This window comes from Bos grunniens, chromosome 22 (genome assembly GCF_055505025.1).
Source record: "Bos grunniens cultivar Pamir isolate PY7600 chromosome 22, Bosgru_T2T1.0, whole genome shotgun sequence".
Classification (NCBI taxonomy): Eukaryota; Metazoa; Chordata; class Mammalia; order Artiodactyla; family Bovidae; genus Bos; species Bos grunniens.
In genome coordinates, this window is record NC_141186.1 from 28,261,595 (window position 1) to 28,286,975 (window position 25,381).

The 25,381-nt window shown below is 39.4% G+C and overlaps 1 protein-coding gene across 2 annotated transcripts in view; it reads left to right on the forward strand.

Annotated features, from left to right (window-relative positions):
- Positions 1 to 1,564: 1,564 nt before the first annotated feature.
- Positions 1,565 to 25,381, forward strand: part of PDZRN3 (PDZ domain containing ring finger 3) — a 494,666-nt gene continuing 470,849 nt past the window's right edge. For both annotated transcript variants that reach the window (XM_086366714.1, XM_086366712.1), the window contains exon 1: positions 1,565 to 1,912. The gene's annotated coding sequence lies outside the window, so the exon portion shown is untranslated. The remainder of the gene's footprint in view (positions 1,913 to 25,381) is intronic.

The window sequence follows — 25,381 nt, forward strand, 5'->3', positions numbered from 1 at the left end:
CGGATTCTTTCCTCCTATCTCCACCTGGCCATTCTACAAAGTTCAACTGACCCACCATGAGAAGAATCTATGAATCAGAGGGTGCATGTTCTAGCTAAAAACTAAAAGAAAAAAAAACAGTAAGACACACTCTGGGGACCAAACTAAAGAAAATATACTTTGGGACCGTGGGGCTGACTCTGGTTCATGGGTCAGCAGCTTGAAACTGATGGAAAAATTATCTAGAGGCTCAAAAATTCTATGGTTGGAATTTTTAGTAAGAAAACTGTCCACTGCTAAGACATGCTTCTAAAAGCAGCCATTTCCCTGATTGTGTTGTTTTCCTGTTCAAGAATCCACCATGGCTCTCCACTATTCTTCAAACTCAGTCCAAGCTTCAACAAATGCAAAACTCTGAAATTTGACTCGAGCATCCATTTTCATCCTGATTTCCCAGCATCTTCTGACATTAGCGCTAGCTCTTAGCCCCCTAACATTCCTTCCTGTTGCCAAGATAGGCTCCTTCCAAGGGCTGCATCTTTGCCTCCAAGCAAACTGCTCTGTCCTACCACTTCTTGTCCCAAGCCAGACATCCTCCACTCTCAAATGTCTTCTCTTTTAGACCTTCCTGATTACCCCGGGGAAAGATGTCCATCCATTAAAACAGTCTCTGCCACAATCTACCTGATAAAAATTCAGACCTGCAAGTCAGCTATACTGTTAACCAGTGCTTCACACTTGGCTGTCTCTTTAACTTGTTAAACCTGAGCTTCCTCACCTCTCCTGAGTCCTGTCGTCTATAGTCCACATAACTAGTTCACAAACTAGTTTCTGCAAGTGATCCACTACATTTTCCATTCATACTTTTTGTTGAACACCTATTTTACTTGAACTTGAGTGTGTGTGTGTGTGTGTATACACATACACTCTCTTCAAAGTTCTTCCCCTTGCTGAAGTCATCCTCCCCTCCCCACTTCCTTTTTCACCCACTCAGCCCTTCAGTCCTTTATTTCCAACGTCTTCTTTCTTGGTCTCTTCAGACATTTTAAATGCCCTAGACTCAATTATACAGAGAAGCTTACTTTGTAATTCCTGTCCCCATGCACAAAATTCTGAACTTATCTTCCATTTCTGTGAAACAAGGGACTCTTCTACATCATAGGAAGTAATGGTGAAATTAACAATTTTGTACCAGAGGTAATACTAGTCCTCACTTTGTGGTGTTACCATAAAGAGAAGGGACATCTAACCTCTAGTTAAGTACTGAAGTCAGATGTTTGTCTCATTTATGAGATCATCGAGACATTAAGAGGACTCCTCCTTTATCCATCTTTCAACAAATACTGTGCCATTCTGTTCTCCACCTGGGCTCCACATTACAGTCACTGAGAGAATTTGAAAAAAAACAAAGGTCAGGTGCCTAAACCAGGAGTAGATCAGAAAGTTTGCAGCAGGGGCTGGGGTCATCGTTTTCCAGGTGAGTTTAATGTGCTCCCTGGTGTGCAGCCCCACAGAGAGTAATGCCCCACAGGTGGCAGCAATCTCTGCTAATGAGGATCATGCTGTCCTCATAAAGCAGGCTTTCGGCTAAGCACTTTCCTAATAACACCTAATAACACAGATCTGCAGGTGATGCCATTGCACCACCAAGGTGGAGAACCAGTGCCAGTCGCGGCTTTAGTTCGAGAAGCTTCACTACCTCCTCATGAGGTATGTTGGCTGTTGCAGCATTTTACAGATGAGGCAACAGGATAAGGGAGGTTGAGTGTGCTCGAGTCCCTCTGTGAGCAAGTCCCGTGGCGAGGCGGCCAGTCCAGCCTGAGCAGTCTGACTCTGGAGCACCGCTGTCCTCTCCTGCCTTCTTTAGGAGGAAGCAAGTCAGTGTCACTGAACTGCGTTCTGTCGCCCTTCACCCCACAGGACTCGGTTCGAGGTAAGGGAAGTGTCCCTGGGATGCTCCGTTTTCTTTCACTATCATGCGGCTTTGTGTTGCTTTTGGTAGCTCTGTGTATATGCTTATAGCCTTTTTACCCTCTCTGTGGTGCTTTTTAGCTCAAAACACTTGAAGCCCCAATATATTAGTTTGTATTATGAAAAAATCCTGAGACCTTAATATAATTAAAAGAGGACATGACTTGATTTCAAATGCACATTTGCAAATAACAATATTCTCCCATCCTAGGATATTTGATAATGATGGCTTTCTTTTATTATTATTTTTTGATGATTTTAAATGAAGCAAGGTGGAATAGTATGTCTTTGCTCTAAAGGATTTGCAGTTTGGGTTTTCACTGTGTGTGCGAATAAAACTTTAGTTACTTAAGGGATTTAGTTTAATCTCATAAATGATTTTAGCATAAGACCAAACAGAAAACCTAAGCCAACATTTCCTTTATTTTCAAGCCTTGGTGGAAAAAAATCAAATTCCTTTGTTAGAAAAAGGAAACGTTGCCAATACCTGAGTTCTATTTTTATCAGAAATAAATATTCTCTGAAGACATGCAGGTGGTCTGAGCTGTTCTCACTACTCCCCTCTTCTCTTCTGTAGGCACTGACCTCAAAATATTGCCCATTCTGCCCATTCTGTAGGAACCCCCATTTCCAAGCTTTCAGATTCCTGGTTCTCAAACTTTAGCATGCATCAAAACACTCTGGCTACCCTGGTAGAACATCGATTTTTCAACCCCTCCTGCAGAGTTGCTGATGATAATTTTGGGGGAGAGGGGAATCTAGGCATTTGCATTTCTAAAAAGATCCCGGGTAGCACTGCTGCTCCAGGAATAATACTTTGGAAACTACTGATTTGCAATGAGCATCCTGTGAAGAGCTGAACGCGTGTATATTTTTTAAAGTTCAAAATGTGGGGGCATGGTAGTAAAGCACAAGTATCTTTTCATGTATTAAGCTAAAGGAGTGTTTTTCTGACTAACAGAGCTAACAATAATGTATTAACAAGAAAGCTACAAGAATGTACTGAGGCTTCCCAGATTCTGAGCAAGCGCCCTGCCTCAAAAGGCATTTAATTAGTATTAACAGATGCAGCTCATTTTCCTGATCGTTGTAGCACCCCTTGGTTACCTGCAGATGGCAGAATATTCTAGCATAAATGCCAGCTTCTATTTATCTTGTGAAATGATTGATAACTTTCAGAAAGTTTTCTGAAAATCAATGTGTGTGTTAAAGGAAAATATTTTAAAGTGTAATGCACAGGGAAATGAATATTATTAACAATTTGGGTAATTAATTTGGCAGATCTTGAAACAGCAACATTTAATCGTAATTACTATACATAGGTTTTCAATACTGTATAACAGGCTGTGTATTACTTGCTTTATATGAAGTCTGTCTGTTTATGCTCAGAGCACACCTGTAAATGTTAATGATTTTTGCTGTTACATACAAAACAAATCTAAGTTTCAAAATTCTTCAAGTTCTGTTTAGGCTTGTGCCATGAAGCATCTCTCTGTATCCCCGTATATGAAGCAATCTGTACTGTATCTTCCTCCACCTCTCCACTTCTCTCATAGTCATTTCATAGTTTTGGATTTCTGGCGTTTTGTTCTCATATTCCTCATCCACAGAGATGTTGTGATAATTACAGTTTTAAATGAGAATATGTTATTGAAAGTGGGGTCTGGCTGCTTGCCGCTCTAAAGCCAGGAAAGAAACAAGCTTGCTGGAAAGAAAAGTTTGCTGTTTTCTGGAGGCTGGCAGCAGAGTTGAGGGGGGCTACACCTGTCCAAAGCATCATTGATAATCACTGGCCAAGACCTTTTACAGAGGGAGGAAGGGGGCTTCATGTAGAAACAACACAGTCAGCTCTGATGGTCGTCTTGAAGTTGGGTTATGCGGTGGTCTGATCAGCATCATTTTGATTGTTCCAGGGTAGGTTTGTTCCCATTTCTTTGAGGCCACTTTTTTGTGGCAGCTTATGTCATGACTAGTCCGGTCACTATATAGTTTTCTTCCAGCTGATGGGGGTTTCAGTATCTATAGACAGCTCAAAGGATATAGCTCAGAATCTTAAGGAGAAACCAAAAGTCCTTGACTTTGTTTAACTAATAGTATTTAGTCTTGTTTGTGTTTGCTCCTGCATTTTCTCACTTCTCTGATTGAACTTATTCTTCAACTAAAGGTTTTCTATAGATAAAAGTCAGACAGAGGACATGAGTCGGGGAGAAGGACCATGGGGTCCTCCTCCATTTCACATATACATGAAAGTTAATTATTTTTTAAAAAGGAAAGGCCATACAAATATACACTATGTAGTGAGTTGAAAGGTGTCCTCCCCCCAAATCCAGAACTCATGAATATGACTCTCTTTGAAAACAAAGATTTTTACATATGTAATTATGTTAAGGATCTCTAACTGAGCTCATTCTGGATTATCTCAATAAACGCTAACTCCAACAGCAAGTAACCTTGCTAGAGGCAGCCACAGGGGAGAGGAGAGGCCATTTAAGACAGAGGCAAAGATTGGACTGATATAGCCAGAAATGTAAAGAGAGGTTGAGTAAGTTCTCCAGGTCACACAGCAAGTGGAGAGCAGTTCAGAGACACTACATTGCATCGCCTGCCTCCAAATTCCAACCTGTCCAACATCGTGGACATAGTCAGTCCTGTCTGACTCTTTGTGACCCCATGTCCTGTAGCCTACCAGTCCGTGGGATTTCCCAGACAAGAGTACTGGGGTGAGTAGCCATTCCCTTCTCCATGGGATCTTCCTGACCCAGGGATCAAACCTGTGTCTCCTACATCTCCTCTATTGGCAGGCAGATTCTTTACCACTTTACCAAGTAAGTGACAGTGTTGCAAAATTATAATTTTACTAGATAAATAGAAATTTTAATTTTAGGTCTACTCAGAAAAAGACTACAGAACAAAAATTCTGACCAGACCTTGCCCCCAGAGTTTTGGGGGAAAATGAGACTCTTCCTGGAGTATGGTACAAATCCAGTTTAAAAGAACATATTCAATATTGTAATTTCATATTTCTCAGATGAGTTACTTTTTGTTTAAGAAACTCAAGTCTTTATTTAATTGTGTTCCTCAAAGTGTCATTACAATCATTTTATCCCATGCACTAGCTTTACCTGAGCACTTACAAAGATGCCCTTTCACCCCCACCTCCCAGGTATATTTTTCCTTAATATGTATCCAACCTGTGCACAGAGTTGGAGAATCACTACCCTCCTGTTGCCCTTGGCTATGACACCACCAAAGTAGGACCTCATATTACAGATGTGATATGTGGTACAAGCGGGGTTTGAAGTCAGTGGATTTGGGCTAGAATATCAATGCAACCACTTAGCAACTTTCTCCACTTGAACATTTAAGCTCAGTCCAGTGAATGGAGTAGTATCTTCACACTGGGAGAGTAGTGGCAGGTTGGGGGTGGGGTGATGGTGAAGGGGAAGTTTAAAATTAAGGACTTAAAACACATCAACCAGTAGTATTTAAAATTAATCTTGAAAAGGAGCATTTCAATTGCCTAGCACTGATGGATTTCTGCTGCTTTAGTTGGAAATTAAGACCTTTTTTTGTTTTTTAGTGATGATATGTATAGGGGGAAAAAACTGCATCTTTAAACACCTGACTTATCCTCACCCCAGTATGATTCCCACCCATTGAGAAAGACAAGAAAGCAGCCTGCACCTCCCTATTCACACCAACTTCTGAACATCATATCACTTTGTAGAATTCAGAGCAAACTCACCCAGCACTGGAACGTCATCCCCACCCTCCTGCCCTTGGCTTCTGTGTCTTCCTCTAACTTTGCCAAGGGACTCTGGTCTAATTCATGGCAGTTAAATACATTCATGATGAAATTCAATATATTCTCCTCTGAAAAACAGATATCGCACCTTGAGAGTATATTGAATTGCAGCCTCAGTGCAGTGCCTGGCAAACCATAAGCATGAGGCATGGGAAGCACTTACTGCCCCTGATCCTGTCATTAGTTTCAGGCTTATTTGAGAATTAAGTGAAACCTATATATTGTTGTTGTCCAGCTGTGTAGTCGTGTCTGACTCTTTGCGACCCCATGGACAGCAGCACACCAGGCTTCCCTGTCCTTTACTATCTCTCTGACTTTGCTCAAACTCATGTCCATTGAGTCAGTGATGTATCTCTCTTTCTCTCTCTCTCTCTCTGTGTATGTATGTGTATATATATACACACCTATATAGATATATATAGGGTTGGCCAAAAAGTTCATTCAGGTTTTCCTGTAAGATCTTATGGAAAAAACCCTTCTTGGCCAATGCAATATAAAGAACCTGAACTTTTAAAAATAGCTAGTATAATACCCTCATGGCATCACCATCTGTCTGGACGTTGAAAACTCTGAATGCATCCCTGTATATTACAATCCTGAGTATCAAAGCCACATGAGATACTGGCTACCTGAAGGACTTAGGTACTGACTGCTTAAAAAAAAAAAAAAAAAACTTTAGCACACGTTTCTGTTTAGTTGGAAGTTTTATCTTTTTTTCCCCTCTCGTATAATAATTCCTGTCCAAAAGGAAGTCATTACTTTAAAATGTTGGCCAGACCAGCAGACTCCTGCAATACCACTTTGCTTCTTATGAACCATTTACCCCTTCTAGATATTTCTAATTGGCTACTACAAAATATTAGTTTGAATGACCAGCCTATGTGCCACTTGCTCACAGCCAAAGATGTTGCATAAGGAAGAAGAGATGATTTGAAATGTCTATGAATCAGCACGATCAGTTTCTCCACATGGCTAAATTTGGTCATTTTGGGAAATATAATATTATTTATTCATTTTGGCAAGCCTCCGATCCCTGTCTGCAGTTTGTTATTATATGTTGAATTAGAAGTCATTGGCCCTCTCCACTGGATGGAATTATCCACTGCATAATTGCATTCTCAGACTCCTCAGCACTTAGACCCTTGATGTGATGGGCCATGATGGCTCCTGTGGTGCCTCTTGGTATATTGACACAAGCCAATAATTAATTCAGCTAATCATCAAGGAGAGTATCTGGTTTTAGGCACTACCTCTGGGATATAGGACATCATCCTTAAAAACTGCAAAGAAATCCAAAATGTGGTGAGATCCATTCATCTCTTTCTACTTGCTTGGTAATTTTTGTTTTCTGATATTCCCCAGCTTATGAAGTCATCTTAAATGGAGTCAAATATTTCCTTGAAATGAGAAAGATATATTAGGCAAAAAATAAGTAGGATGGAAAGCTGACAGATACTGAAATGAGCTCCCAGTAAGCAAAAGGCAAGAATGAGAACATCTATTAGATCCCATTGTAGAAAAATTCAACAGGAAGAATTCAGAGGAGAAGCATTTCTCTGCCTTTTTCAGGAGATGCATTTTCTTTCTTTGAATTAATTTATCCTAACATGGAAGCTATCTCATCTACTCTTTAAAGACTAACAAAGCATTAGTTTATGGAAGCAATATTTCAGGGTAACATTTCAATGTCTTACACCCAATTCTTAAAAGAAAAATTATGTAGGGATATAAAGAATCTACCTGCAATGTAGGAGACCTGGGTTTGGTCCCTGTGTTGGAAAGATCCTCCGGAGGAGGGCATAGCAACCCACTCTAGTATTCTTCCCCAAAGAATCCCCATGGACAGAGGAGCCTGGCAGGCTATATAGTCCATGGGGTCTCAAAGAGCTGGACGTGATTGAGCAACTAAGCACATAGCATACATAGCTTCCCAGGTGGCTCAGTGGTAAGGAATTTGCCTGCCAATGCAGGAGACACAGGTTTGTTCCCTGAGTTGGGAAGATGCCCTGGAGGAAGAAATAACAACACACTCCAATATTCTTACCTGGAAAATCTAATGGACAGAGGAGCCTGGGAGGCTATACAGTTCATGGGGCTGCAAAGTACTGGACTAACTGACTGAGCACACACACACAGCATACATACCAGAAAAGGGTGCATAGCATACGTATAGGGCTCTTTCTGTTTTTTCAAACACAGTAGGTATGACCGTGTAACCAGTGCACAGATCAAAAGATATTACCAGTAGCAGACTTTGACTACCTTTGACTACGTGGATCACAACAAACTGTGGAAAATTCTTCAAGAGATGGGAATACCAGACCGCCTGACCTGCCTCTTGAGAAACCTGTATGCAGGTTAAGAAGCAACAGTTAGAACTGGACATGGAACAACAGACTGGTTCTGAATTGGGAAAGGAGTACGTCAAGGCTGTATATTGTTACCCTGCTTATTTATCTTGTATGCAGAGTACATCATGCGAAATGCCAGGCTGGATGAATCACAAGCTGGTATCAAGATTGCCAGGAGAAATATTAATAACCTCAGATATGCAGATGACACCACCCTTGTGGCAGAAAGCAAAGAGGAACTAAAGAGCCTCTTGAGAAAAGTGAAAGAGGAGAGTGAAAAGGTTGGATTAAAGCTCAACAATCAGAAAACTAAGATCATGGCATCTGGTCCCATCACTTCGTGGCAAATAGATGGGGAAACAGCGGAAACAGTGGCTGACTTTATTTTTGGGAGCTCCCAAATCACTGCAGATGGTGACTGCAGCCATGAAATTAAAAGACGCTTTCTCCTTGGAAGGAAAGTTATGACCAACCTAGACAGCATATTAAAAAGCAGAGACATCACTTTGCCGACAAAGGTTCATCTAGTCAAGGCTGTGGTTTTGGCAGTAGTCATGTATGGATGTGAGAATTGGACCATAAAGAAAGCTGAGTGCCAAAGAATTTATGCTTTTGAACTGTGGTGTTGGAGAAGACTCTTGAGAGTCCCTTAGACAGCAAGGAGATCCAACCAGTGCATCCTAAAGGAGATCAGTCCTGAATATTCATTGAAAGGACTGATGTTGAAACTGAAACTCCAATACTTAGGCCACCTGATGCAAAGAACTGACTCATTGGAAAAGACCCTGATGCTGGGAAAGATTGAAGGAAGGAGGAGAAAGGGATGGTTGGATGGCATCACTGACTCAGTGGACAAGAGTTTGAGCCAGCTCCGGGAGTTGGTGATGGACAGGGAAGCCTGGTGTGCTGCAGTCCTTGGGGTTGCAAAGAGTCAGACACGACTGAGCAACTGAACTGAGTGGCAGACGTAGCCTGATCAAGGTTCTTCAAGGCTGAAAGTGAAGTGGAAGTGTAAGTCACTCAGTCGTGTCCAACTCTTTGCTATACAGTCCATGGAATTCTCCAGGCCAGAATACTGCAGTGGGTAGCCATTCCCTTCTTCAGGGGATCTTCCCAACCCAGGGATTGAACCCAGGTCTCCCACATTGCAGGTGGATTCTTTACCAGCTGGGCCACAAGGGATGCCCTGTTCAAGGCTGCTGTCCTCTAAAAGGTAAGCAGTGACTTGTAACCCCAGAGGTGTGTTTCACCTGTTTCTGAACTCTTCATAAACAGACCCATACAATCTGTGTTCTTTTAGGCCTGTCCATAGCCCACCAGGATCCTTTGTTCATGGGATTCTCCAAGGAAGAATACTGGAGTGGGTTGCCGTTTCCTTCTGCAGGGGATCTTTCTGACCCAGGGACTGAACATGCATCTCCTGAAGCTCCTGCACCGTGGGCAGATTCTTTACTGCTAAACCACCAGGGAAGCCTAACATTAAGTTTCTTTTATGCAACAAGTTTTTGCCCAATTTTCTCTTAGGTCATCTGCTTTTTCCCTTATTGATTTGTTGAGTACCTTTGTAAGCTCTGATTCCTAGTTCTTTCTCTTATTTATCTTCTGTGAATATCTTCCTCCACTTTTTGAGTTGCATTTTCACCCTCTAAATGATATTTTTTGAGAAACAGAGGTTCTTTAAATGTAATGCACATTACGTCTTCTAACAGCCTTTTCTGCTTAATAAATCTTTACCCCAGATCAAGAAGATATGCTATTTTATTTTTCTAAATGCTTAATTGTTTTATCTTTACCATTTAGATTCACAGTCAATCTAGAAGTGATCTTTTTTTGTAGTTGATGAGACTGTCCTCTAAAGTATTTAAGTCAAGTCATTCTTCCCATCAGAGGATAAATATTTAACAAAATAGAATTATATTTTTCTTGTTTTCATGCTTTATATTTGGTAACTAGTTTTGTAAACTTCAGTTCAGTCGCTCAGTCGTGTCCAACTCTTTGCGACCCCATGAATCGCAGCACGCCAGGCCTCCCTGTCCATCACCAACTCCTGGAGTTCACTCAGACTCACATCCATTGAGTCAGTGATGCCATCCAGCCATCTCATCCTCTGTCGTCCCCTTCTCCTCCTGCCCCTAATCCCTCCCAGCATCAGAGTCTTTTCCAATGAGTCAACTCTTCGCATGAGGTGGCCAATGTACTGGAGTTTCAGCTTTAGCATCATTCCTTCCAAAGAAATCCCAGGGCTGATCTCCTCCAGAATGCACTGGTTGGATCTCCTTGCAGTCCAAGGGACTCTCAAGAGTCTTCTCCAACACCACAGTTCAAAAGCATCAACTCTTCGGCGCTCAGCCCTCTTCACAGTCCAACTCTCATATCCATACATGACCACTGGAAAAACCATAGCCTTGACGAGACGGACCTTTGTTGGCAAAGTCATGTCTCTGCTTTTGAATATGCTATCCAGGTTGGTCATAACTTTCCTTGCAAGGAGTAAGCGTCTTTTAATGTCATGGCTGCAGTCACCATCTGCAGTGATTTTGGAGCCCAGAAAAATAAAGTCTGACACTGTTTCCACTGTTTCCCCATCTATTTCCCATGAAGTGATGGGACCAGATGTCATGATCTTCGTTTTCTGAATGTTGAGCTTTAAGCCAACTTTTTCACTCTCCTCTTTCACTTTCATCAAGAGGCTTTTTAGTTCCTCTTCACCTTCTGCCATAAGGGTGGTGTCATCTGCATATCTGAGGTTATTGATATTTCTCCCGGCAATCTTGATTCCAACTTGTGCTTCTTCCAGCCCAACGTTTCTCATGATGTACTCTGCATATAAGTTAAATAAGCAGGATGACAATATACAGCCTTAACACACTCCTTTTCCTATTTGGAACCAGTCTGTTGTTCCATGTCCAGTTCTACCTGTTGCTTCCTGACCTGCACATAGGTTTCTCAAGAGGCAGGTCAGGTGCTCTGGTATTCCCATCTCTTTCAGAATTTTCCACAGTTTCTTGTGATCCACACAGTCAAAGGCTTTGGCATAGTCAATAAAGCAGAAATAGATGTTTTTCTGGAACTCTCTTGCTTTTTTGATGATCCAGTGGATGTTGGCAATTTGGTCTCTGGTTCCTCTGCCTTTCCTAAAACCAGCTTGAACATCTGGAAGTTCACGGTTCACGTATTGCTGAAGCCTGGCTTGGAGAATTAGCAGTTTTGTGCACTTAGCAGTTAATAATGTACTTTGTTAAAATATAGATACACTTTATTATCTTTATAACTCTGATAGTCTATTGAATGGCTGTGGAATTATTTAAGTCACTTCCTGTTGGTAAATATTGAGGTTGGTCCAAATCTTTCCAAATAATCAATGCTATGAAACCAATCTTTAAATGGATTTGTTGTTTAGTTTCTAAATTACATCTGACTCCTTTGCAACCCTGTGTACTATAGCCTGCCAGGCTCCTCTGTCCATAGGATTTCCAAGGCAAGAATACTGGAGTGGGTTGTCGTTTCCTTATCCTGGGGATCTTCCTGACCCAGGGATTAAACCCATTGTCTCCTGCTTGGCAGGTGGATTCTTTACCACTGAGCCACCTGGGAAGCCCAAGTGAATGTATAGCTTTAAATATTTATTAAAACAGTTATTTTTAATATAATCAAGAATTAGGTTGCTGGGTCGAAGGGTATCCACATTTTAGAGTTTTGAGCAAAAGTGGATGTACCATGGAACTTAAATTTCAGAGCCCTCTACCTTCCACAAGCATCTTTGATGTCCCTGTAGCAAATTTTTTATTTGTAATTTTGTATCTTATAGCAGTGATGGCAAAAACTTTTTCTTTCATCTTGGCCCTTAGGGTATCATCAATTGAAGGTATCATTTAAAGGGCCCATTCTTGCTTTGATACAGTGTACCTTTGGTTTGATAAAGTCCACGGGGCCTTTTGTCTGTGTTTATTGTACAACTAGTTGTTAGTGGGAAGAAATGCTTGGCTGACCCACAGGGTAAAGAGTGCCTCTCTAATACATTTCTGGTTACATTTTGTGTTGATCTTTACATGATAACAAAGAATGCTATCCACGTGGATTCCAGATCAAGAAAGAAACAACACATACTTGCCCTTGTGTGCTAAGGAAATGATAGTATTTCAAGATGTATCTGTGACTTGGTGCAAAGAGGAGAAAACAAAAATGCAATTTACTATTTTTTGGAATTCAAGTGATTTGAACCTGATTTAAAATGAAAGCTAAGGTCAGACTACCACACTACCTGCTTAGGTTGCAGCTTTATGTCTTTATCCTTAAACTTTCACTGAAATTTTCTTCCCTGGAGAGTAAGTGCCTCCAGTTTGTTTTTGCTATGAGGTGTGATAAATTCAGCAGCATCTAATCTGAGCCTCTTGTTTAAATCATTAAAATCTTTATCTAATCTCAGTCACTGCCTAAAAACACATGAGTGATCAAACTTCTCTGTGTCCATTTAAAACAGGGCATCTAGCTACCCTCTTACTTAAAACTGGTAAGTAATCCTTTAAACTTAGGAATGCTTCTTAATAAAAGGAACATGTAGAAGTCATTAGCATGGAATGTAAATTTAAAGCTGCTTGATTTAGAAAGTATTTCAGTTCTTGCTCCTCCCTCATATTTAAATTTTTTAGCTGGTGGCTTTTTTTTTTTTTCAAGTGATTTTTTTTCTGCTTGATGAGTGAATACACCAACTGTCTAACAGCTTGTCAGCCATTTGCACAAGAAGTGAAAGCACTTTCATGAATACAAGTTACTCAATTTTTGGCGTGGAGTTTGATTTGGACCGTAACCGTCAGTAATCATTGCTGCCTGCAGATGTTAGTGGTTGCTGTCCATCATGCTGAGTGGTCCCAGGCCATCAGATTAAGCTGAGGCATCTGGAAACACCACATCTGAACATCGGTTTTATGACACCCAGCAAGGAGCCTTCTTTTATCGTAATACCTAAAAGTTTCTGAGCCAAGAGGCCACTGCCTGATAAACTTTGCAGAAACATCACCTGGAATTAAGAGAAGAAATTTCCTTCCAGAACAAAGACCCCAAAGGAAAAAGCAACTCAATTCATGAAGGATGTAAATAAACACACCCTAAATTTTCAGGGAGCATCTTTGGGTAGATTTTTTTTTCTCTTGTCACCTAAGCATTTTACAAGTTCTGCTGACTTTCTAGATCAAGTGGAAACAAAAAATACCATTCTTCATTTTTACAGTCACATCCACTTATATGGATAGCACCATGGGATGGGCAGAACTCTGAGCTTAGGACACTGTTGTTTGTGTGTTAGTTGCTCAGTCGTGTCCGACTATTTGTGACCATGTGGAATATAGCCTGCCAGGCTCCTCTTTCCATGGAATTCTCCAGGCAAAAATACTGGAATAGGTTGCCATTTCCTTCTCTAGGGGATCTTCCCGACCCAGGGATCGAACCCTGGTCTCCTGCATTGCAGGCAGATTCTTTACCACTGAGCCACCAGGTAAGCCAAGATGCATTGAGAATAACCCAAAATGCCCTTGGGCTTCCTAGGTGGCTCAGTGGTGAAGAACCCGCTTGCCAAGCAGGAGACGTGGGTTTGGTCCCCGGGTCAGGAAGATTACCTGGAGAAGGAAATGGCAACCTACTCCAGTATTCTTGCCTGGGAAATCCCATGGACAGAGGAGCCTGGCAGGCTACAGTCCATGGGGTCACAGAGTTGGACATGACTTAGCAACTAAATAGTACAGTAGCAGAAATGCCCTAAATTACACTGTTCCCTTCCGCTGCCAGAAATTAAAAAGAAAAAAAAAAAAAGAAGAAAAAAAAAAAAAGAAACCTGGAAACCCTACATACTTAATTTCCTCCTTGTGTTAAGGACTTTTGGTTATTTTTCAATTTTTTCTTTCAGTTTTATTGAGATATAATTGCCATACAGCACTGTATAAGTTTACTGTGTATAGCATAAAGATTTGACTTACATTAAGAAACAAACATCTTCAAGGTATTGCATTTCTTCATTATTTTAATGAACTAAACAAGGTAAAATTGAGTTATCTCTATGAAACCCTCTCTGATCCATGTCTGTTTTTATAATTGTACTGAGTATTTTTATTAATAAATGTTCTAAACTATTCTGATATGTTAAAATATATTTATTCATTTCACTTGCATGTATGAGATTAGACTTCTCAGGGAAAAGGTATGAACATCTTTAACTTGAGAAATGTGGCCAGATTGGAAATACTGCAGATAATGGGGTTGTACCATTTTCTCCCACTTATTTCTGTACTTTCTATTTCTTAAAGATTCCATACTTTATATTAAAAAGTGTATTTCTTAGCCTTATTGTTTGCCTTTTGAAAGTACTGTTATGAGGTTTTTGGGTATTTTGAAATTTTCTCTTTTCCCTTGATTTTCAATAATATGATAATGGGTCTCAGGGTGTTCTTTGTACTTCATGAGAATCGCTGCTCACAGAATCTGTGATATGGGGTTTTTCACTTTAGAAAATTCTTGGCCATTGTCTCTTCAGCTGTTGTTTGTGACCCTTTATTTTCTCTCCTTCCAGTACTCCAAATAAATGTACAATATGTTTAGACTTTTGGCTGTGTCCCTCATGTCTCTTATACGTTTAAAATTTTGTCTTTTTCAGTTTATGCAATTTATTGAGTCGTCATCAGGTTCACTTACTCATATTGTTTGCTGTCTCCAGTATGCTGTTAAACCTATTCAATTTATGAGTAATTTCCAGTGTTTTAATTTCTAGGATATTTGCTGCTTTTTATAAGTTCACATTTTCTATTGAAATTCTCAATCTTCTCATCCATTTTATCCATCTTCTCTGTATTCATCATGGTCATGTTTAAGTTGTGATTTGTTAACTCCCACATCTGGACCATCTGTGGACCCACTTTTACCGTGTGTTTCTTTTTGGATTGCCAATCACAATTGTATTATACATTGCATGTCTCATACTTCTTGAATGTGTGTCAGACACTATATTGAGAGAATCCAGGAAGTTAAAAGTAATGCTTTTCCTAGAGACAGTTCCACTTTCTTCTGCTTGGAAGTAAAGAGAGAAGCCTATTTTCTCAATCCAAGCAGAGACTGAGCCAGCCCAGGACAGAATTTTTCTCTCAGTAAGATAAGATTCTTCTCTGCATCATCCTTGTTGCTTAGGCATGGCGCTTCTGATGTTGTTTGCAAGCCTGACTCTTTAGGCCTAAAAAATGACAGATTCAGTGCAGCTCTTGGGAGGTTTTCTCTTGAACATTTCATTTCCAAAGATTCAATGAGCAATGTTTTTAAAGAGCAATGTTTTTAAAGAAAAATAAAACAAGTGGTTTGTTTGAAGAGAGCCCCACTTCTCCACTTTGTCTTGCAACCATGTCAAGATTACTGGGAAATTCACTCTGGCTTTAAGGATCCTTTTGTCTCCTCTTCCAGCTTCACTATTAAATGTCATGTGGATAAAACCAGTTGCATTTGGGCCTCCTTAAATTTCAGTCCATCAGCCAGCATCAATATCCACAAAAAAATTTCCAGTTTCTCTTTCCTTAAGTAGAGTTTCCCTGTTTGGATCAGGCCTTAGCCTTTATGCAGCCCAAATCAGTAAATATCCCAGGATTAAAAAAAAAAAAACTGGTGATTCTCAGCTCACATTTGAAATCCCCTCCATTCTGCTCTGAGGTCCAGTTTATCTAATCCTTGTCACTTCTGTAGCTTTCCAGTGTCTTCAAATATACGTCTTCGGTAACTTGTCTGGCTTTTCTAGTGCTTGCAATAAAGGTGTTGCCCCGTTTTGAGTTTCTACGGCCAGACTAGAAGTAAAAAGCATTCACTTCATTGACTAAAATGTGAGGCTGAAGGAGTCTTTGTGACTTTAGGGGGAAACCTGGAAGCTTAGAGTTTTGATGCTAATCCCTGCTGCTTCCTTGGGATCACTTGACTTTCTCTGCATTCGGAACATCCCCTTTTCTTTACAAATAATCCCGAACTAAGTATGGGGTGTTTAAGAATCTCTAGTCTGGTATTACCACTCACCTCATGTTTTTGGCTCTAGTAACATCAGCTGGCTTATAGTCCTTTCTCCTGGGAAATCCATCAGCTTGTTCAGTCCTCTGTGGTTTTGCTTGTTCCCTTCTGTGCACTGCATATGCTTTTCTCAGACCTTCTTTATCTGCTTAAGTATCCTTCATAACACTTGGTGCAGGTATCATCTCATTACTATGGCTTCCAAATTAAAAAGGGTGCCATTCCTGTCTACCTCTACATGCCTCTCCATACTCAATTGTATTCTATCATTCTATAGAGTCCGTTGAAAACAGGCATTAATCTCTCCACAACTAAGGAGAGCTACCAAACAGTTGGGGCCAACAGCTTGCACCTCAGGCTTTCTGATAGTTGGTTGAAAAGTCCCTACCACCATCAGTCAACTCCATCTATTCATCCCCATTCACATAAACTGATTACTAAAGAGGAGAAATATTGACTTGAGCTACTCAAGTCAATAAACTACTTAAGCTACTCTATGATACTGCTGCCTTGGCATCTGTTTTGTTTGGCAAAATGACCAGCAGAGACCTTAAACAAACACTAGTCCCTTCATGCAGACACACATCCTAGTTGTCAGCCTGCAGAGCAACAAGCAAATGTAAGTTTCTGGTAAGACTTCCCCAGCAGCACTTAATCAGCTGTCTCCCTGGCCTTTCTGCGTCTTAACGTCTTTTTGTTTTATGCACCTCTTAGGTAAGACTCTCATGAGGTTTACCAAAATTCTGTTCTTTTGGTTTGAATGGACAAATCTGGCCTTAGCCTGGGAAACCTAAAGCACTCCATCCATGGATCCTAATAAAGGAATGTGCCCAGGGTCCTGCCTGTCCTCTCCATCTCTCTCTGAACTCTGCCTTGACCTCCCCATGTAACCCCTGGAGGCAGGCTTTGCACTTCCTCCAGGACCTGTGAGTCATAAACTTTCTATTTCACTTTCTCCTGTAACCTGTTGTTGAACCACAGCTCACCATCTGGCATCATGCGCTCCACTTAACAAATGTTCATTGAACTAGTCCTACCAGAAAGGAGAGAGAAAGGAAAGTCAGACTCAGGTGCCACAGACTTTCTCCAACAGTCCGATCCTTTTCTGTGTTCTCCCTAGAAACTTCTTCACAGTTCATTTCCATGCAAGTGAGAAAGAAGCTTTGAAGTATCTGTTCATAGACAGGACAGGAATTTCTTATTTCTTTATTTTTATCGAAGTATGATTGATTTACAATGTTGTTAATTCCTATTGTACAGTAAAGTGATTTGGTTATACATATATATATATATATATACATTATTTTTTAAAATATTCTTTTCCGTTATGGTTTATCATGGGGTATCTTTTGTAAGTTGGAGAATGACTGCTTTACAATGCTGTGCTGGTTTCTGGTGTACAACAATGTGAATCAGTCATAAGCATATGTATAGCCCCTCCCTCGTGAGCCTCCCTCTTATCCCGTCTCACCTCTCTGGGTCATCACACAGCACCAAGCTGAGCTATCTGTTTTATACATGGCAATGTGCGTGTGTCAGTGCTTACTCTCCATTTGTCCCACTGTCTGCTGCTGTATCCTTAAGTCTGTTCCCTACATCTGCCTTTCTATGCATGATCTGCAAATAGTTTCATCAGTACCATTTTATAGATTACATATGTATGCATTAATGCACAATATTGGTCTTTCTCTTTCTTACTTCAGTCAGTATGATAGACTGTAGACTCATCTGCTGCTGCTAAGTCGCTTCAGTCGTGTCCGACTCTGCGACCCCAGAGATGGCAGCCCACCAGGCTCCCCCATCCCTGGGATTCTCTAGGCAAGAACACTGGAGTGGGTTGCCATTTCCTCCTCCAATGCATGAAAGTGAAAAGTGAAAGTGAAGTCGCTCAGCCGCGCCCAAGTCCCAGTGACCCCCTTGGACTGCAGCCCACCAGGCTCCTCCATCCATGGGATTCTCCAGGCAAGAGCACTGAAGTGGGGTGCCATTGCCTTCTCCGCTAGACTCATCTATATCACTACAAATGACTCAGTGAAACTTTTTACGCTGGTTAGATATTTGCTTAGACAATGTACTTGAAATCCCCTTCCCCCCTTTTTTTCTTTTTCTGCTCAGGAAAGAGAAATTTGGAGGAAAGATGACATATCATTTACTCTTCACAATCTGAGCCACTTAACTGTTGTCATGCAAAAGGGCTGCCTGCCAGCCAAAAGGCTTATGCCTCCCAAAGATGTGGAGGGGAGCCCTGAGTGTAGAAGTGAAGAGGACAGGAAAAGGGGTTGAATTTGAGTCTGACTCTGAAGTGAGCCCGCTGGTCCCAGTATCACTCACTGGCTTCAGGGACTTGGAAAAACTCTTCCTTTTACTAAGCCTTAATTTTCCCATCTGTAGAAAGGGGAAGTCTAAAAACTGACCTTACAATATTTTAATAGGGAAAATACAAAACAGTGAAAAAAGGTGTTTAATATAGGCTTAGCATAAAATAAAGGCATATTTAAGGTTAGCAAATAAATGTAAGCATTGATTTTTTTTTTTTCTCTGCTTCTAAGATTAGACTTTATTACAGTTCATTATCAGAGTTGGAGTCCTAAATCTTCTTTCTCTTCCTTCTTCACCCTGGCATGGCCTGGGTCACCCTCTGCCTTGTTTAGTTATACAAAACATATATATAATGAGATTCTTAGCCCCAAATCCTCAGCTACCAGCAAAGGAAATCAACTGACTATTTATGAGTTAGACTTGCAGTAATCAGATTGCTATCACCAGTAACAATCAGGAAGCCAAAAAAATAACCCCTGTAACATTGGTCCCCAAACAGGCAGGACTTGATTATTATCAATAATAATTATTATTGACAGTTTCCCTAATGTTATTCCTGCTTCTAAGTTAGGACCAACCAGAGAAATTCAAATATGCCAATAACAAATCACCCAGGATGCCTTGCTTCTATTAATAGTTTTCCTGGGTACTTCTTCCCATGCCACCAGCCTATAATCCAGGCAAGACTGAAGCCTTCGCTTTGTCCTCTATAAAGCTCCCCCACTCCTCTGCTTGCCTTTCAATCTCTGTCAAAACACAAGTGACGGTGGCCGACTCCTTTGCTCTAGCAGTCTCTGAATGAATTGCCCTCGCTTGTTTTCATTTATGTGGTCTTTGTTTAGTTCCACAATATTTAAGTGCAAAATCTTGCTTCAACTTTATCTTAATGAAATCTGATCACATATTAAGCTATGATTGTACAGTATCATGAGAATGCCTGATCCTGCTTCAAGGTACCACAGAGGCTTAATCTCTGGCATCTCAAAAGCACCCAGACTAAAACAGAGCACAGAGAGGAATAAGTTAAAGTCCAGAACACCTGACAGGAAGCAATTAAAATTTAAGAACCACTAAAAGTGAATGAGGGCTCACTCTGCCCTAGCAGAGTAGGTCAGTTCTGAGAGGATGACCTGGTTGATCTGTAAGGTAATTAGAAGTGTCACCCTAAAATTAATTACATAGTCAGATGAACCATTGACCCACTGACATCATCACAAATGGTCAGCTCATTTCCTCTGTTCTCAAATTACCCAGAAACACCAAATGTGTTAGGAATTCCCAAGCTTTCAACAGCAATTTTTGTTAATGCTTTTTCATTAACCTCTGCATACATTACTTTAAAAGAATAATGTAAAGATACACTGATATATTTTTTAATAAATAGATTATTTTCTCCTGCTAAGGAGTTTAGCTTCCTTTTGTTTGGGGCTTTCTTGGTGACTCAGACAGTGAAGAATCTGACTGGAATGCAGAAATCAAAAGGAATTAGGTTGTCTTAGAAGGCTGAGTGGTGGAGAGTGAGGGCAGGTAGGGAGTGTGGGGAGAATAGAGCACCAAACACACAGCAGAATGTGGAAGAGGATTAGTCTTCCATCTTTAAGTGTATTTTGACAATAACATCCTCCAGCTAGAGAGTTAACTTGCTTTGATCATTTATGAGCATCTGTGTCTCCTCAATAAGTCTTTAACTCACACAGGGGAGTGATGAAGCCAGAAATAGTGATCATCATTAATCCAGGAGAACCTCACTATGGTATGAGGTCCAAAATAAGACCTGCTTGTCTTAGACTTTAATTTTCTGTGTTAAAATGTGTTATCTATGGATATAAAGAGAAATTTCAACGTGCTCCGTCTCTAGCTTCTTGGGCCTAATAAGGGACTGTCAGTAAGCTTAGTTTCCAGCTAAGACCATCTCTCCCTCATTCTTCAGGTGTCAACCTGATCATCATTTCCCTGGGAAAGCATTCTGTCCCTCCCCAACGGTTTCCATCTCCCTATTTACATGATCTCCTTCCCATCTTTCCCCCGTATTTCGTGCAGTTTTCATTTCTCCACATCCTAATCATACTTATATACAGATGCTCATGATAGTTTTAAAAATGATGGCCCCAAGCTGGAAACAACACAAACATCCACAGGTGAATGAATAAATGAGATAGACTATTTTAAAAACAATTATGTTCGATTTTTGATATGCTTTTACTATTAATCACATAGCATCCTTGAGTACTTAGTTTATATCTATAAGAAACCCCCTGACATTTTTCCAAAGTGAGGATACTACTTTATATTCCCACCAACGATGTATGAGGGTACAAGTGGTTCTATACCATGGCCAACACTGGGTAGTGTTAGATAGTTAAATTTTAACCATTCTGGTGAACATGTTGCAGTATCTCATTATGGTTTTAGCTGCATTTCCAGTGATAAATGACACAGAGCACTTGTTAACATGCTTATTGGTCATTTATATATCCATTTAAAATATCTCCTCATTTTAAAATTCAGACTTGTCTCTTCTTACCCTTGAGTTATATGAGTTGTTTATACATAGCAGATATGAATCCTTCCTCAGGTATATGTATAGGGAATGTTTTAAACCAGCCTGTTTTCCCTGTTCATGTTTTCAAAGTGTCCTTTGAAGAGTAGAAATGTTCAGCTTTTGTTTAACTCTGTTTATCCATTCTTAAAATAATTCTCAATTTTAAAAATTGGGTTATGGTTTTCATGGGAACATTAGTCTTAGAGTCAGTTACAAAGTGTTTATACTGAACTTAAAATAAGACACGAACTCAAAGATTCCATAGCCTCAGTGATTCCCATGCAGGTTAAATAAAGAAAAATCACATGAGGACCTATTATGGTGAAAGTTTTGATAAATGAATGAGGAAGAGAAATCTTAAACACATCCAGAGAAAAAAGACTTACTATTTTCAAAAGAAAAGCAAAAGCTGAATTACAACAAGGAACCGTGGAATTTTGAAGAAAATGGAACTGCATCTTTAAAGTACTTGAAAGAAAGAAAAGTCAGCCTAGAGTTCCAGTTCCTAGAAAAAGATTCTTCAGATACCAATATTAAATCAGGATATTTTTAGACACAGAAAAGATCTAGAATTTGTCACCATAAGGATTTCACTGCAAGGAATTATAAAGGAAGTTTCTGACTGAGGAGAATAGTTCCAGATGAAATCACAGAACTGCAAGAGAAAGAAAGCACACCACACAGAGAAAATAAGAACAAATGTGAAGAATTTTGACTGTTGTAATGTTAACATTAGTAGTCTTGTGTTGTTTATAAGGAATGATGATATAAAATACATAACATCTGTAGTAGAAAGGGCAGGAGGAGGATAAAAGGAATTATACTTTTAGATTTTTTACATCATTTGGGAAGTGATAAGAGTACTAATTTAAGGTAGAATGTCAGAAATCAAGTTTGCGTTTTGAAACCTAACCACTAAAAGAATTATATCAGACTATATAATTAAAAGCCAATAAAGAGAAGAATAAAACTATATATATATATAATATACACACACACACACACACACTTTGTTGGTTCTCCATTGTGTAAAACTATATATATATATATATAATATATACACACACACACACACACACCCCGAAAAAACAAAGCCAACTGAAAATAGCAGGATTAACTACAAATAGACCACAAAAGAATGTAAAATTTTATTCCTTTCTGCCAAAGCATGAATTCACAATCCCTAATCCACCATCCACCTAATGGATTCCATTTGTTTCAGTCTGGTAGAGAAATATTTTTATGCTGAACTTGTGAAAGGGGGTTCCTCTTTCCCAGCCACTCAGCTATAAATTTCATGATCAGAGGCATCAAGACCAGCATGATCTTTTGGCCAAACTGTGCTATCAGTATTAATTTATATGTGTTGATTTTAGATACAGCTGGGGAGAAGGGAATTGAATAAACATGATCTGTGAGTTAGGTCTCACTAGGTTATGCTGCAATAACAAATAACCCCCAAATCTTAATGATTCAGAAAATAAAAGTTTATGTCTCACGCATGTGACATGGCAATGGCAGTCAACATCAGCTCTCCTCCGCACCGTGAAGTTCCATTGTGATGCCAACTGAAGAACTATCCCTTATCTAAGGCAGGATCCCTTTTATAAGAGTAAGAGTGAACAAGGCAATAACTCTTCTGTTCCAAAATAGTGGAGGTCACTTCTACTCATATTTCTTTGGCCAAAGCAAGTCTCGCAGCCAAGGCTGATATTAACAGGGTCATAAATATCCTCTAGCAGGAGTGGCCTATGAGAAATGGGTCTAAAAGGAGGAACAGTACATATTTTAAACAAATACTATCAATACAATCTACCACATGCATGGTATTTCCTAACCATTACCTTTTTCTTAAATCATCTTCTTCCAACCATTATTTGGAAAGTATCGTGTTCCCAGGAGATTATCTAATTAAACTGCTTCTCTAAGAATAACTTGGCACTTTTTCTTATTGCTTTTTTACTTTTACATTATAACCTGGTTATATATATATCACATTTCCTTCTTATTCCCTTTTATTTTTGGTTTAAGTTTTTTGTTTATTTTTTAATTGAGATATAATAGACATATAACATTGAATTAGTTTTAAGGGTACAACACAATGATTTGAGCTATGTACATACTGTAAAAGGATCACTTTTTCAGATCCCACCTATAAGTAATACTATATGGCCTTTGTCTTTTTTTGTCTGATTTATTTCACTTAGCGTAATGTTCTCATGGGCTAGTGCATGTTCTTCCAAAATTATAGAATTTCATTTGTTTTTATGGCAGGCAGGAAGGAAATATATATGATAATTTACATATATATGTATAATATATACATTATACATATATATATTTATAATATCACATTCTTTGTCCGTTCTTCCTCTGATGAACTCAGGTTGTTTTCCATTCTTGAATGTCTTAGCTATTGTAAATAACGCTGCAGTGAACATCAGGGTACAAATATCTTTTCAAGAGAGTAATTTCATTTGCTTTGGATAAATACCCTGAATTGAATTGCTGGATCATATGATACCTCAGTTTTTAATTTTTGGAGGAGCCTCCATACTATTTTCCTTAGTGGCTGCACCAGTTTATACTCCCACCAAGAGTCCAGAGTTCCCTTTCCTGCACTACCTTTCCAACACTTGCTATTTCTTCTCTTTGACAATAGCCCAACTAACTAGTGTGAACTGATATCTCCTTGTGGTTTTGATTTGCGTTCCCCTGATGATTAGTGTGTTGAGCTTTTTTTATGTTCCTATTGGCCATCTATATGTTCTCTCTGGAAAATATTTATTCAGATCTCTGCTTATTTTCCGGTTAGATTGTTTGGGTTTATTCCTACTAAGTTGTATGAGTTTCTAAATATATGTTAGATATTAACCACTTAGCTGATACATAATTTCTAAATATCTCTACCATTCCATAGTTAATGGTTTCCTTGGCTGTGTAGAAAGTTTTTAGTTTGATGTAGTCCCCCATCTTTTTTTTTTTTCTTTTCATGTCAAATCCAAAAACCATTGCCAAGACCAAAGTGAAAGAGAGTATGCCCAATGTTTTCTTCTAGGGATTTTATGATTTCAGGTTATACATGTAAGTCTTTAATCCACTTTGAGTTGATTTTTGTGTTTGATTTAAGACAATAGTTTCATTCTTTCACATATGGTTATCCATTTTCCCTGCACCACTTATCGAAGAGGCTCTTTTCCTTGTTGCATCTTTTTGATTCCTTTGTCATAAATTAACTGACAACATATACAGGAGTTTGTTTCTGAATTCTGTATCCCATTCCCTTGATCTATGTCTGTTTTTATGTCAACACCATCCTGTTTTGGTTACTATAGTTTAATAACCTACCTTGAAATCAGGAAGCATGATGCCTCCAACTTTGTTTTCCTTTCTCAAGATTGCTTTGGCTATTTGGAGTATTTTTGGTTCCACTCAAATTGAGGTTTGTCCTGTTTCTGTGAAAATGACATTGGAATTTTGATATCAATTGCGTTGAATCTGTAGATTGCTTTGGGTATTATGGACATTTAATGATATTAATTCTTCTAGGTCATAATCATGAAATAAATTTCCATTTGTTTGTCTCCTTCAATTTCTTTTATTCACTATTTTATAGTTTACAATGTACATTGTAAATGGTACATTGTAAATTGTACAATTACAGTGTACAATGTTTCATCTCCTTAGTTAAATTTATTCCTAAGTATTTTACAATTTTTCGCTGCTGTTTTTAATTTTTGTTTATCTATTCATTGATTTTAGGCTGTATTGGATCTTTGTTGCTGCGCTGCTTTTGCTATTTGCAGCCAGTGGGGGCTACTGCAGTGCACAGGCTTCTCACTGAGGCGGTTTCTCTTGTTAAAGAGTGTGGACGTTAGGGTGCTTGGGCTTTGGGGTTGTGGTTTGTGGGCTCAAAAGTTGTGGCTTCTAGTCTCTAGTGCACAGGCTCAATAGCTGTGCTGTATGGGCTTAGTTGGTCCACTGTATGTGGAATCTTCCCGCACCCAGAATCAAACTACTGCATTGGCAGGCAGATTCTTTACCACTCAGCCACCAGGGAAGCCCTATTTTACTATATATGATGCAGCTGAAAATGAGAATGTGTTCTTAATTTCTTTCTGATATTTATTTTAAAAATGCAACTGATTTCTGTATATTGATTTTTCAATCCTTCAACTTTACTGATTTCATTAATTAGTTCTAACAGCTTTTTGGTGAAGTCTTTAAGGTTTTCTATATGTAATATGTCATCTGCAAATAGAGACAGTTTTCCTTCTTTTCTGATTTGGATGACCTTTATTTCTTTGTCTCGTCTAATTGCTCTGGCTTGGCATTCAGTACGGTGTTAAATGTAGTAAGACTGGGCATGTTTACAATTTCTGATCTTAG